The sequence below is a fragment of the Tamandua tetradactyla genome, chromosome 10, assembly GCF_023851605.1.
Source record: "Tamandua tetradactyla isolate mTamTet1 chromosome 10, mTamTet1.pri, whole genome shotgun sequence".
NCBI classification, from domain to species: Eukaryota; Metazoa; Chordata; class Mammalia; order Pilosa; family Myrmecophagidae; genus Tamandua; species Tamandua tetradactyla.
This window is the reverse complement of record NC_135336.1, coordinates 1,994,304-2,006,668: the sequence shown is the minus strand read 5'-3', so window position 1 is coordinate 2,006,668 and position 12,365 is coordinate 1,994,304. Positions and strand designations below refer to the sequence as shown.

General features: G+C 35.9%; 1 long non-coding RNA gene and 1 pseudogene across 1 annotated transcript in view; one reads left to right on the top strand and one right to left on the bottom strand.

The window, feature by feature from the left end:
- Window positions 1-12,365, top strand: part of LOC143648133 (uncharacterized) — a 97,691-nt gene that overhangs the window by 75,930 nt on the left and 9,396 nt on the right. The window lies entirely within an intron of this gene.
- Window positions 818-914, bottom strand: LOC143648989 (U6 spliceosomal RNA; annotated as a pseudogene).

Below are 12,365 nucleotides of genomic sequence, written 5' to 3'. Positions count from 1 at the left end.
TTAGTATTTTAATTTACCTCAACATAATGGGTGCTAAATTTACCTCTAATTATTTTACATGAATCTATCATACCATGGTTATTTAATTTATTACAGGATTTTATTTCTGTTCAAGAAATTTCAATAGAGACTCCTGGGTTTATATATCTTGAGTTTGAGTCCTTGAAAATTTAGGAGAATTTGGGGTTATAAGATTCTTTAGTCTGATGTTCTTTCTTTCAGAGCAATATCTAAAATGTTTTGGTTTCTCCTATCCTGAATTCCTACCTGAATTTCCCCTTTGCATGTTAAATTTTAAACTTATTTTGTAATCATTTCCCCCCTTAAAATAGTAATTTCACCATTACATTCTTGTGCAGAATGTTTTGTATCACTTTTTTCCTGGGACAAGTCATGCCCTTTGAAGTTGTAGACATAACTATTTATTTAATTGTCTCTTTAAATATTGTTTTCTGCTCTATTTTTTTTCTTTTTCAGAAACAACACTATTTTTAAATAATATATATTCTTTTTAATTTTATATTTGTCTCCACAGTTTCTATTTCTTTCTTCCATCTCTTTTCTGAGTTCAATGAGTTCACTTTTCATGATTATATAATCTCACCTCTAAATGAATATAGTTCTTTTTTTCTAGTTTATTTCAATTTAATTTTTAAAAATCATGGTATCATACATAAAACTTGTCATTTTAGCCTCCCTCAAACACAAAATTCAGTGGCATTCACTACATTTATGTTTCACTGCTACCAACATCATCCCTTACCAAAACAGAAATTTGGTACCTTTTGTTACTGTGGCACACCTTTTATAATTTATGAAAAATATGGACTGCTTCATGAATTTATGTGTCATCCTAATCATGCTAATCTTCTCCATATCACTCTAATTTTGGTATAGGTCCTGCTGAAGCAAGCTGTGAATTGGTTTTCTGATGAGGAGAACAAGTCCACTCAATGGGGAAAGAATAGCCTCTTTAGCAAAGATGCTGGGAAAAGACTGATAGTGGACACTATTCACAATGTATTTTAAAATAACTAAAAATGGATCAAAGACTTAAATGAAAGAACCTAAACTATAAAATTTTTGGAATAAAACCTGGGGAAGCATCTTCAGAACTGTGCATTATGTTGTGGTTTCTTAGAATTTACACCCAAAGCATGAGCAACAAAGTAAAAAATAGATGAATGAAACTTCATAAAAATTAAAAATATTCATGCATCAAAGGACTTCATTATGAAAATCAAGGGGCAGCCTTCAGAATGAGAAAAAATGTTTTGTAATCATGTATCTGATAAGGGTTTAATATCCAGTAAAAATAAAGAAATCCTACATCTCAATAACAAAAAAGGCAATTAAAAAATGGGCAAGAATTCAATAGACATAGAAATGCACAGGAAAAGCAGCTCAACATCATTAGCCATTTGGGAAATGCAAGTCAAAACCACCATGAAATGCCATGTCACACCCAGTAGAATGGCTTCCATTTTAAACATGCATTTATTTCTTCTTGATTAGTGGTTAGAGAGACTGTGCTTCTTTCTATGTCTGAGACTATGGGGAATTATTTAAGAATGCTCATCTTTTCCTTGGATAATCTTGTAGATTTACTTATGTTGTGTTTTATATTCTGTTCCTCCTCTGGGAATGGAGTCAAGCCATGCAGAGATCCACATTGGTGATTTTTTGGTCATTTCTACCTAATTATGTATATTTTTTGCTAGTGCTTAGTGCAGCCTGTGGGAATGTGGTGTAGTCCTGTGAATTGGATCAGGCCAGGACTTCTGTCAGGTTCATTTTAGTGTAAGCCTCTCCTCTGGCTGGCCATCACTTTTGCCGCTGGGTCTCTGTCCACATTACACAGCATCAGTTAGTCACTCTTCATAGCATTTCATGCATGGGAAGTGGCTGTTTATCTCATTGAAGATAAATATTCCTCTTGATTTTTTCTTCTCTTTTGTTCAGTGAGTGAGATAAATTGAAGTCTTCTCTGTGAATTATGTAATATTTTTAAAAAATCATATAAGATCGGAAACTATTATGGTAAAGCTAGTTCCCAGTAGGACTTCCAGTTGCCTCTGGAATTGTGTGAAATTTATTTTGCTGTCAACTTAGTGTGTGGTGCTTCAATATATATCCCTGCTTGAAAGATGGGAGCAGTGGTGTCCTTCCTGTGGTTGCAGGTTGGAGGGGAGCTCTGAGTTTCTGTGACCTGTCCAGCACCCCACAGGGTGCCCACACTCCAGATGTGTTTCTGGAGGCTGTAGCAGCAGGTGCCCACCCACATTTTTCATGCTGGGTACTCATCTCTATAAAAATGTGCTTCAATTTCCACTTTCTCCTTTATGCCTATGGCAGCCAGCAATGAACAGGGAAAGAGCATTACATTTTCTCTTGTGCACATGCAGAGCTATCAATGAAGACTGCTAGCTTGAATTTATACTTCTGCTACTCAACAGATGGTATTATTTTCTGTCAAAGTCATTTCAACAAAAGTAGTTTCACAACTTAGATCTGTTTGAATTCATGTGAGGGGTGGTTTGCAAAGATTTTGAAATGAAAGTAAGACCTACCTAAAAAGTCCATTTTCATTGTCAAATATTTAAGTGCATATTTATATATAGTTGCTCTAGTTTGCTATCTGCTGGAATGCAATATACCAGAAATGGAGTGGCTTTTAAAAAAGGGAATTTAATAAGTTGCTAGTTTACAGTTCTAAGGCCGAGAAAATGTCCCAGTTAAAGCAAGTCTATAGAAATGTCTAATCAAAGGCATCCAAGGAAAGATACTTTGGTTCAAGAAGGTCAATGAAGTTCAGGGTTTCCCTCTCAAGTGAAAAGGTCCATGGCGAACACAGTCAGAGCTTCTCTCTCAGCTGGAAGGGCACATGGCCAACATGGCATCATCTGCTAGCTTTCTCCCCTGGTTCCCTGTTTCATGAAGCTCCCTGGGAAGCATTTTCCTTCTTCATCTGCAATGGTCATTGGCTGGTGGATTCTGCTTCGTGGTGCTTCAGCATTCTCTCTGAATTTTTCACTTTCTCCAAAATGTTCTCTCTTTTATAGGATTCCAGTAAACTAATCAAGACCCACCAAAATGGGTGGAGACATGTCATCACTTAATCCAATTTAACAACCACTCTTGATTAAATCACATCTCCAGGGATGATCTAATTACAGTTTCAAACATATAGTACTGAAGAGGGATTAGAAGAAACAGTTGCCTTTACAAAATGGGATTAGGGTTAGAACATGGCTTTTCTAGGGTACATGCATCATTTCAAACTGGTGTGATAGTCTTACCTCCTGTACTTCATTGGAAGAAAATGCCAATCTATGTCTTTTAATCCTTTCCTTAATTTAGAACACGTTAACATTCTCTGGCTGTAAAACTTTGAAATTTACTTTGTAATCTTAACAGTTGAATATTACCAAAAATATCATAAGCATGACATTTTATCCATCTATAATCTCATTAAACTTAATGAAGTCCACAGCAGCAATAAAAGAAAGCCAAATAAACCTTGCACACTCAAGTGCAATTTCATATTTCCCATTTCAATTTAATAGTTAAATATTTTCAGGGAATTGTTATAAAATGACTTTCTGTTTAGTGGGTTCAGTAGTGAAGAGTATAATGGTATGCATGACTGTGGTCCATAGAGATTGTCTTCAAGTCCTGACACCTGATCCCAAGGTGCTTCTTGTATTTCCCAGCCCTGGCTTATTCAAGACTGGGTCCTCTTCAGGAACCTTACACTTTTTCAACCTGGGGCATTCTGGAATGGAGCAATCAATTCCTGGGCCAACTGGAAAATCATATTGATTTACAGGTATTGGTTTCATTTCATGTAGTTCACACCTTGAAATCTACTTAACAAAGTCTTTGAACTACCCATCCAAGTACTTGATATTTCTGGGTTAACTTTAGGCAAAACCAGATATTCCTGGATCTCCTTCTTCTAAAGCAATTTTTAAATTGTTTAAGTACTTGGATAATTTTAGGATAAGTCCAGAACATTAGGCAAGTCCTAGGAATTTAGAGATTTTTCTGCCTAATTTGTATTTGTTTTTCAGTGTTAATTAAAGTGATACATTTTTATGGACATTGTCATTCTCATCTGTATACTCCACATAAGTGCTATGAATTTTATGAATTTCTCAAGTCCAAATAATGAATAACCATTCACTAAAATAAAGTTTTGCTGATCTTCACCTCTCGCAATTTCTGTTTTAAGTGCAGGGATACAAGAATGAATCATTTTTGCCTCCCTCACCCCTACTACAAAGTAGGAAATGTTCAATTTTTTTTTAATTTTAAAGGTATTTCAAGATTGAAAATGTGACTTCTTCAAACATTAGAAAAATGTCAATAATAAAATTTTAATGGTTCTTTAATTTAGGGATTGGCATCATCTATGCTTCTGGAGAGATTACGGGATTATTGTAAAATGGAAATTAATTTTGCAGTCATTCAGAATTTGGGAAGTTAAAGGTGAAAGAGAGATTGTTCTGTAAACCTAGAACTTCTCTAATAAAGAAAAAAGTAAACAAGAGGAGAAGATAAATGAAAAAATAGAGTCTGTTACTGAAGGAAACAGAAAAGTGGGGAAAAGTCAACCCAAGCTCCAACTAAGAAAAATAGAGGAAAGAGTGTGTAAGCACTTCGAGCAGATTTTTTTTATTGAGACATCTTCACTCACATGCATTCTATACATTATATACAATCAAAGGCTCACTATGTCATTAAATAGTTGTGTATTCATCACCATGGTCATGTTTTACAACAATTGCATTACTCCAGAAAAAGAAAAAAAAAAAAGCAAAAACTCATGCATACCAGGCCATGGTGGCTCAGTAGGCACAGTTCTCACCTGCCATGCTGGAGACCCAGGTTGTTTCCTGGTGACTGCCCATGCAAAACAGAAACAAAAACAAAAAATCTCATACATACCATACACCTTACCTGTCCCTTTGATTGACCACTAGTGTTTCCATCTACCCAACTTACTTTACCCTTTGTCACCCCATTACTTATTTATTTTTCAATCCATATTTTTTACTCATCTGTCCATTCCTTGGATAAAAGAAGCATCAGACACAAGGTTTTCACAATCACAGTCACAATGTAAATGCTATATCTTTATGCAATCATCTTCAAGAATCAAGGCTATTGAACACAGCTCAAAAGTTTCAGATACTTCCCTCTAGCCACTCCAATACACAATAAACTAAAAAGGGATATCTATGTAATACATAAGAATAATCTCCAAGGTAACCTCTTGACTCTGTTTGAAATCTCTAAGCCACTGAAACTCCATTTTGTGTCATTTCTCCTTTCCCCCTTTTGGTCAAGAAGGCCTTCTCAATTCCATGATGCTGAGTGCTGGCAATTCTGTCCCACATTGCTAAGGAGATTTACACCCCTGGGAGTCATGTCCCATGGAGATGGGAGGGTAGTGAGTTGGCTTAGAGAGAGAGGCCACATCTGAGCAACAAAATAGGCTTTCTGGGGGTGACTCAGAGGCCTAATTTTAAGTAGGCTTAACCTATCCTTTGCAGGAATAAGTTTCATAGGATTTAGGGCTCAGTCTATTGATTTAGCTGTCCCCACTGCTTGGGAGAATATCAGGAATTCTCCAAATAGGCAAGTTGAACATTTCCTCCTTTATCCCCAGTTCCCCAAAGGGATTTTGCAAATACTTCTTTATTGACTGTCCAAATCCCTCTGGGATTTATCAGGGCCTCACACTAACCTGAGAAAACCAACAAAATCTCACACCCTATTCAAGATTCCATGTACTTAAGGTGCTCAACTAAACTGACAATACACGTTAAATTAGGAAATGCACTACCCAAAATATAAATTTTGCATCAAATAAATATTTCTCCCTTTAGTCTCACATAGAAGTTGAAGTTTTAAAATATGGACGATATCATCTTTTACCTGTCTTTTAAGTCTTCTGATATGCCTTACTCCTATCCAGATCAGCTTCATTCATATCTCTGTTCAATGTCTGATTGCTTTTCCCATCCTTTCAACTGTTCCTGTATGGAGTACTGCTGACGCTCATAGCTTCAGAGCTCTAACTCTGAGTCTCAGATATCATATAAATACCCAAAGTTTCTGGGAAAGACCAGGTTATATATAAACAGCTCAGTATCTCAGAATTTAGAAATAACAGTTATACCTCCTGAATATATGTGACTGCTGTAAGAACTTACAATCTAGGACCTTTACAATAAACCCCAACCTGAAAACCCATGCTCTGGACTTAATTCACCGAATTTTTGTGTTATAGTTAGTGCATTTTATTGACTCATGATATTATTCATATTTTTGTTCCTGACACTTCATTCAACATACAGTCCTTAAGTTTCAGACACCTAGTTGCATGCCTCACAATTTCATTCCTTCTAGTGGCTGTTTGGTAGTCCATTGTATATATACCATAGTTCCCCCTCCCACTCCTCAGTCATTGTATCCTTAGGTCACCTCCATTCATTGTGAATCATGAACATTGCTGAAACACCAGTGTGCAAATGTTCATTTGTGTCCCCATACCCAGTTCCTCCAGGTATGTAATGAGCAATTGGGTTTCAGGATCATATGGCAACCCCATCCCCAGCCTCCTGTGAAACTACCACACTGCCAGCCAAAGTGCTGCACCTCTCATTTCCATTCTGACAGTGAATAAGTACATCTTTTTCTCTGCATTTTGTCTAACATTTGTTTCTCTCTGTTCATATTTAAACACTTTTATTCACTCATCATACAATCCAACCTAAGTGTATAGCCATGCCTTCACCAACCATATCTGAAGACATTTCATTTTCTTCTGCACAGAATTCATACTCCTTTCCCAATTCCTCCACCTTTTTTTTTTTTTTTGCATGGGCAAACACCAGAAATGGAACCTGGGTCTCTGGGTCTCTGGCATGGCAGGCGAGAACTCTGCCTGCTGAGCCACCATGGCCTGCCCCCCCCCCCAACCTTTTGACATTTAGTTTTAGCATAATGCCTTTGTGACATTCAGTGAAGCATATTACAATGTTACTGTTGACTATAGACCCTAGCTTACATTGATTGTACTTTTTCCCATATACCATCTATTTTCAACACCCGACAATACTGAAATTCATTTGTTCTTCCACATGCCAAAACATTTTTTAATTTGCACATTTAACCAGCATCATTGTTCACTCTAGGCATTTCAAAATTATACTGTCTCACTGTTTATTCTCTATCTCTTCTTCTGGTTTCATACATGCTCCCAGCCCTCTCCCTCTATCAAACTCATATTAAGCTTCATTCAGTGTGCTTATATTATTGTGTTACAATCAGGTAGTATTGTACTATCCATTTCTAAATTTTACACAGTCCTCTGGCACAATCTGTATTTCTTCAGCACCAATAGTCCAATCGCTACCTTATTTCTATCTCCTGATAACCTGTGTTCTTAACTTATATTTTCCAAGTTCACTCATTAATTTTGTTCATATCAGTGATACCTTACAGTATTTGTCCTTTTATTTCTGGCTAATTTCACTGAGCAGATTTTTTTTATTAATTAATGGAAAAAAAGAAATTAACCCAACATTTAGAAATCAGACCATTCTACATATGCAATCAGTAATTCTTAACATCATCACATAGATGCATGATCATCGTTTCTTAGTACATTTGCATCGGTTTAGAAGAACTAGCAACACAACAGAAAAAGATATAGAATGTTAATATAGAGAAAAAAAATAGAAGTAATAATAGTAAAAAACAAAACAAAACAAAACAAAACAAAAACCTATAGCTCAGATGCAGCTTCATTCAGTGTTTTAACATGATTACTTTACAATTAGGTATTATTGTGCTGTCCATTTTTGAGTTTTTGTATCTAGTCCTGTTGCACAGTCTGTATCCCTTCAGCTCCAATTACCCATTATCTTACCCTGTTTCTAACTCCTGCTGGACTCTGTTATCAATGACATATTCCAAGTTTATTCTCGAATGTCGATTCACATCATTGGGACCATACAGTATTTGTCTTTTAGTTTTTGGCTAGACTCACTCAGCATAATGTTCTCTAGGTCCATCCATGTTATTACATGCTTAATAAGTTTATCCTGTATTAAAGCTGTATAATATTCCATTGTATGTATATACCACAGTTTGTTTAGCCACTCGTCTGTTGATGGACATTTTGGCTGTTTCCATCTCTTTGCAATTGTAAATAATGCTGCTATAAACATTGGTGTGCAAATGTCCATTTGTGTCTTTGCCCTTAAGTCCTTTGAGTAGATACCTAGCAATGGTATTGCTGGGTCGTATGGCAATTCTATATTCAGCTTTTGGAGGAACCGCCAAACTGCCTTCCACAGTGGTTGCACCATTTGACATTCGCACCGACAGTGGATAAGTGTACCTCTTTCTCCGCATCTTCTCCAGCACTTGTCATTTTCTGTTTTGTTGATAATGGCCATTCTGGTGGGTGTGAGATGATATCTCATTGTGGTTTTGATTTGCATTTCTCTAATGGCCAGGGACATTGAGCATCTCTTCATGTGCCTTTTGGCCATTTGTATTTCCTCTTCTGAGAGGTGTCTGTTCAAGTCTTTTTCCCATTTTGTAATTGGGTTGGCTGTCTTTTTGTTGATGAGTTGAACAATCTCTTTATAAATTCTGGATACTAGACCTTTATCTGATATGTCATTTCCAAATATTGTCTCCCATTGTGTAGGCTGTCTTTCTACTTTCTTGATGAAGTTCTTTGATGCACAAAAGTGTTTAATTTTGAGGAGCTCCCATTTATTTATTTCCTTCTTCAGTGCTCTTGCTTTGGGTTTAAGGTCCATAAAACCGTGTCCAATAGTAAGATTCATAAGATATCTCCCTACATTTTCCTCTAACTGTTTTATGGTCTTAGACCTAATGTTTAGATCTTTGATCCATTTTGAGTTAACTTTTGTATAGGGTGTGAGATATGGGTCTTCTTTCATTCTTTTGCATATGGATATCCAATTCTCTAGGCACCATTTATTGAAGAGACTGTTCTGTCCCAGGTGAGTTGGCTTGACTGCCTGATCAAAGATCAAATGTCCATAGATGAGAGGGTCTATATCTGAGCACTCTATTCGATTCCATTGGTCGATATATCTATCTTTATGCCAATATCATGCTGTTTTGACCACTGTGGTTTCATAATATGCCTTAAAGTCAGGCAGTGCAAGACCTCCAGCTTCCTTTTTTTCCCTCAAGATCTTTTTAGCAATTCAGGGCACCCTGTCCTTCCAGATAAATTTGCTTATTGGTTTTTCTATTTCTGAAAAATACGTTGTTGGGATTTTGATTGGTATTGCATTGAATCTGTAAATCAATTTAGGTAGGATTGACATCTTAACTTTATTTAGTCTTCCAATCCATGAGCACAGTATGCCCTTCCATCTATTTAGGCCTTCTGTGATTTCTTTTAGCAGTTTTTTGTAGTTTTCTTTATATATGTTTTTTGTCTCTTTAGTTAAATTTATTCCTAGGTATTTCATTCTTTTAGTTGCAATTGTAAATGGGATTCATTTCTTGATTTCCCCCTCAGCTTGTTCATTACTAGTGTATAGAAATGCTACAGATTTTTGAATGTTGTTCTTGTAACCTGCTACTTTGCTGTACTCATTTATTAGCTCTAGTAGTTTTGTTGTGGATTTTTCCGGGTTTTTGACGTATAATATCATATCGTCTGCAAACAGTGATAGTTTTACTTCTTCCTTTCCAATTTTGATGCCTTGTATTTCTTTTTCTTGTCTAATTGCTCTGGCTAGAACCTCCAACACAATGTTGAATAATAGTGGTGATAGTGGACATCCTTGTCTTGTTCCTGATCTTAGGGGGAAAGTTTTCAATTTTTCCCCATTGAGGATGATATTAGCTGTGGGTTTTTCATATATTCCCTCTATCATTTTAAGGAAGTTCCCTTGCATTCCTATCTTTTGAAGTGTTTTCAACAGGAAAGGATGTTGAATCTTGTCAAATGCCTTCTCTGCATCAATTGAGATGATCATGTGATTTTTCTGCTTTGATTTGTTGATATGGTGTATTACATTAATTGATTTTCTTTTGGTGAACCATCCTTGCATACCTGAGATGAATCCAACTTGGTCATGACGTATAATTCTTTTAATGTGTTGTTGGATATGATTTGCTAGAATTTTATTGAGGATTTTTGAATCTATATTCATTAGAGAGATTGGCCTGTAGTTTTCTTTTTTTGTAATATCTTTGCCTGGTTTTGGTATGAGGGTGATGTTGGCTTCATAGAATGAATTAGGTAGTTTTCCCTCCACTTCGATTTTTTTGAGGAGTTTGAGGAGAGTTGGTACTAATTCTTTCTGGAATGCTTGATAGAATTCACATGTGAAGCCGTCTGGTCCTGGACTTTTCTTTTTAGGAAGCTTTTGAATGACTAATTCAATTTCTTTACTTGTGATTGGTTTGTTGAGGTCATTTATGTCTTCTTGAGTCAAAGTTGGTCGTTCATGTCTTTCCAGGAACCCATCCATTTCATCTATATTGTTGTATTTATTAGCGTAAAGTTGTTCATAGTATCCTGTCATTACCTCCTTTATTTCTGTGAGGTCAATAGTTATGTCTCCTCTTCCATTTCTGATCTTATTTATTTGCATCCTCTCTCTTCTTCTTTTTGTCAATCTTGCTAAGGGCCCATCAATCTTATTGATTTTCTCATAGAACCAACTTCTGGTCTTATTGATTTTCTCTATTGTTTTCATGTTTTCAATTTCATTTATTTCTGCTCTAATCTTTGTTATTTCTTTCCTTTTGCTTGCTTTGGGATTAGTTTGCTGTTCTTTCTCCAGTTCTTCCAAGTGGACAGTTAATTCCTGCATTTTTGCCTTTTCTTCTTTTCTGATATAGGCATTTAGGGCAATAAATTTCCCTCTTAGCACTTCCTTTGCTGCATCCCATAAGTTTTGATATGTTGTGTTTTCATTTTCATTAACCTCGAGGTATTTGCTAATTTCTCTTGCAATTTCTTCTTTGACCCACTTGTTGTTTAAGAGTGTGTTGTTGAGCCTCCATGTATTTGTGAATTTTCCAAATTCACAAATTTTCCAGCACTCCACCTATTATTGATTTCCAACTTCATTCCTTTATGATCCAAGAAAGTGTTGTGTATGATTTCAATCTTTTTAAATTTGTTAAAACTTGCTTTGTGACCCAGCATATGGTCTATCTTTGAGAATGATCCATGGGCACTTGAGGAAAAGGTGTATCCTGCTGTTGTGGGATGTAATGTCCTATAAATGTCTGTTAAGTCTAGCTCATTTATAGTAATACTCAGGTTCTCTATTTCTTTATTGATCCTCTGTCTAGATGTTCTGTCCCTTGATGAGAGTGGGGAATTGAAGTCTCCAACTATTATGGTATATGAGTCTATTTCCCTTTTCAGTGTTTGCAGTGTATTCCTCATGTATTTTGGGGCATTCTGGTTCGGTGCATAAATATTTATGATTGTTATGTTTTTTTGTTTAATTGTTCCTTTTATTAGTATATAGTGTCCTTCTTTGTCTCTTTTAACTGTTTTACATTTGAAGTCTAATTTGTTGGATATTAGTATAGCCACTCCTGCTCTTTTCTGGTTGTTATTTGCATGAAATATCTTTTCCCAACCTTTCACTTTCAAACTATGTTTATCTTTGTGTCTAGGATGTGTTTCCTGTAGACAGCATATAGAAGAATCCTGTTTTTTAATCCGTTCTGCCAATCTATGTCTTTTGATTGGGGAATTCAGTCCATTAACATTTTGTGTTATTCTTGTTTGGATAATATTTTCCTCTAATATTTTGCCTTTTGTATTATATATATCATATCTGATTTTCCTTCTTTCTACACTCTTCTCCATACCTCTCTCTTCTGTCGTTTTGTATCTGACTCTAGTGCTCCCTTTAGTATTTCTTGCAGAGCTGGTCTCTTGGTCACAAATTCTCTCAGTGACTTTTTGTCTGAGAATGTTTTAATTTCTCCCTCATTTTTGAAGGACAATTTTGCTGGATATAGGAGTCTTGGTTGGCAGTTTTTCTCTTTTAGTAATTTAAATATATCATCCCACTGTCTTCTAGCTTCCATGGTTTCTGCTGAGAAATCTACACATAGTCTTATTGGGTTTCCCTTGTATGTGATGGATTGTTTTTCTCTTGCTGCTTTCAAGATCCTCTTTCTCTTTGACCTCTGACATTCTAACAAGTAAGTGTCTTGGAGAATGCCTATTTGGGTCTAATCTCTTTGGGGTGCGCTGCACTTCTTGGATCTGAAATTTTAGGTCTTTCATAGGAGTTGAGAAATTTTCAGTGATAATTTCTTCC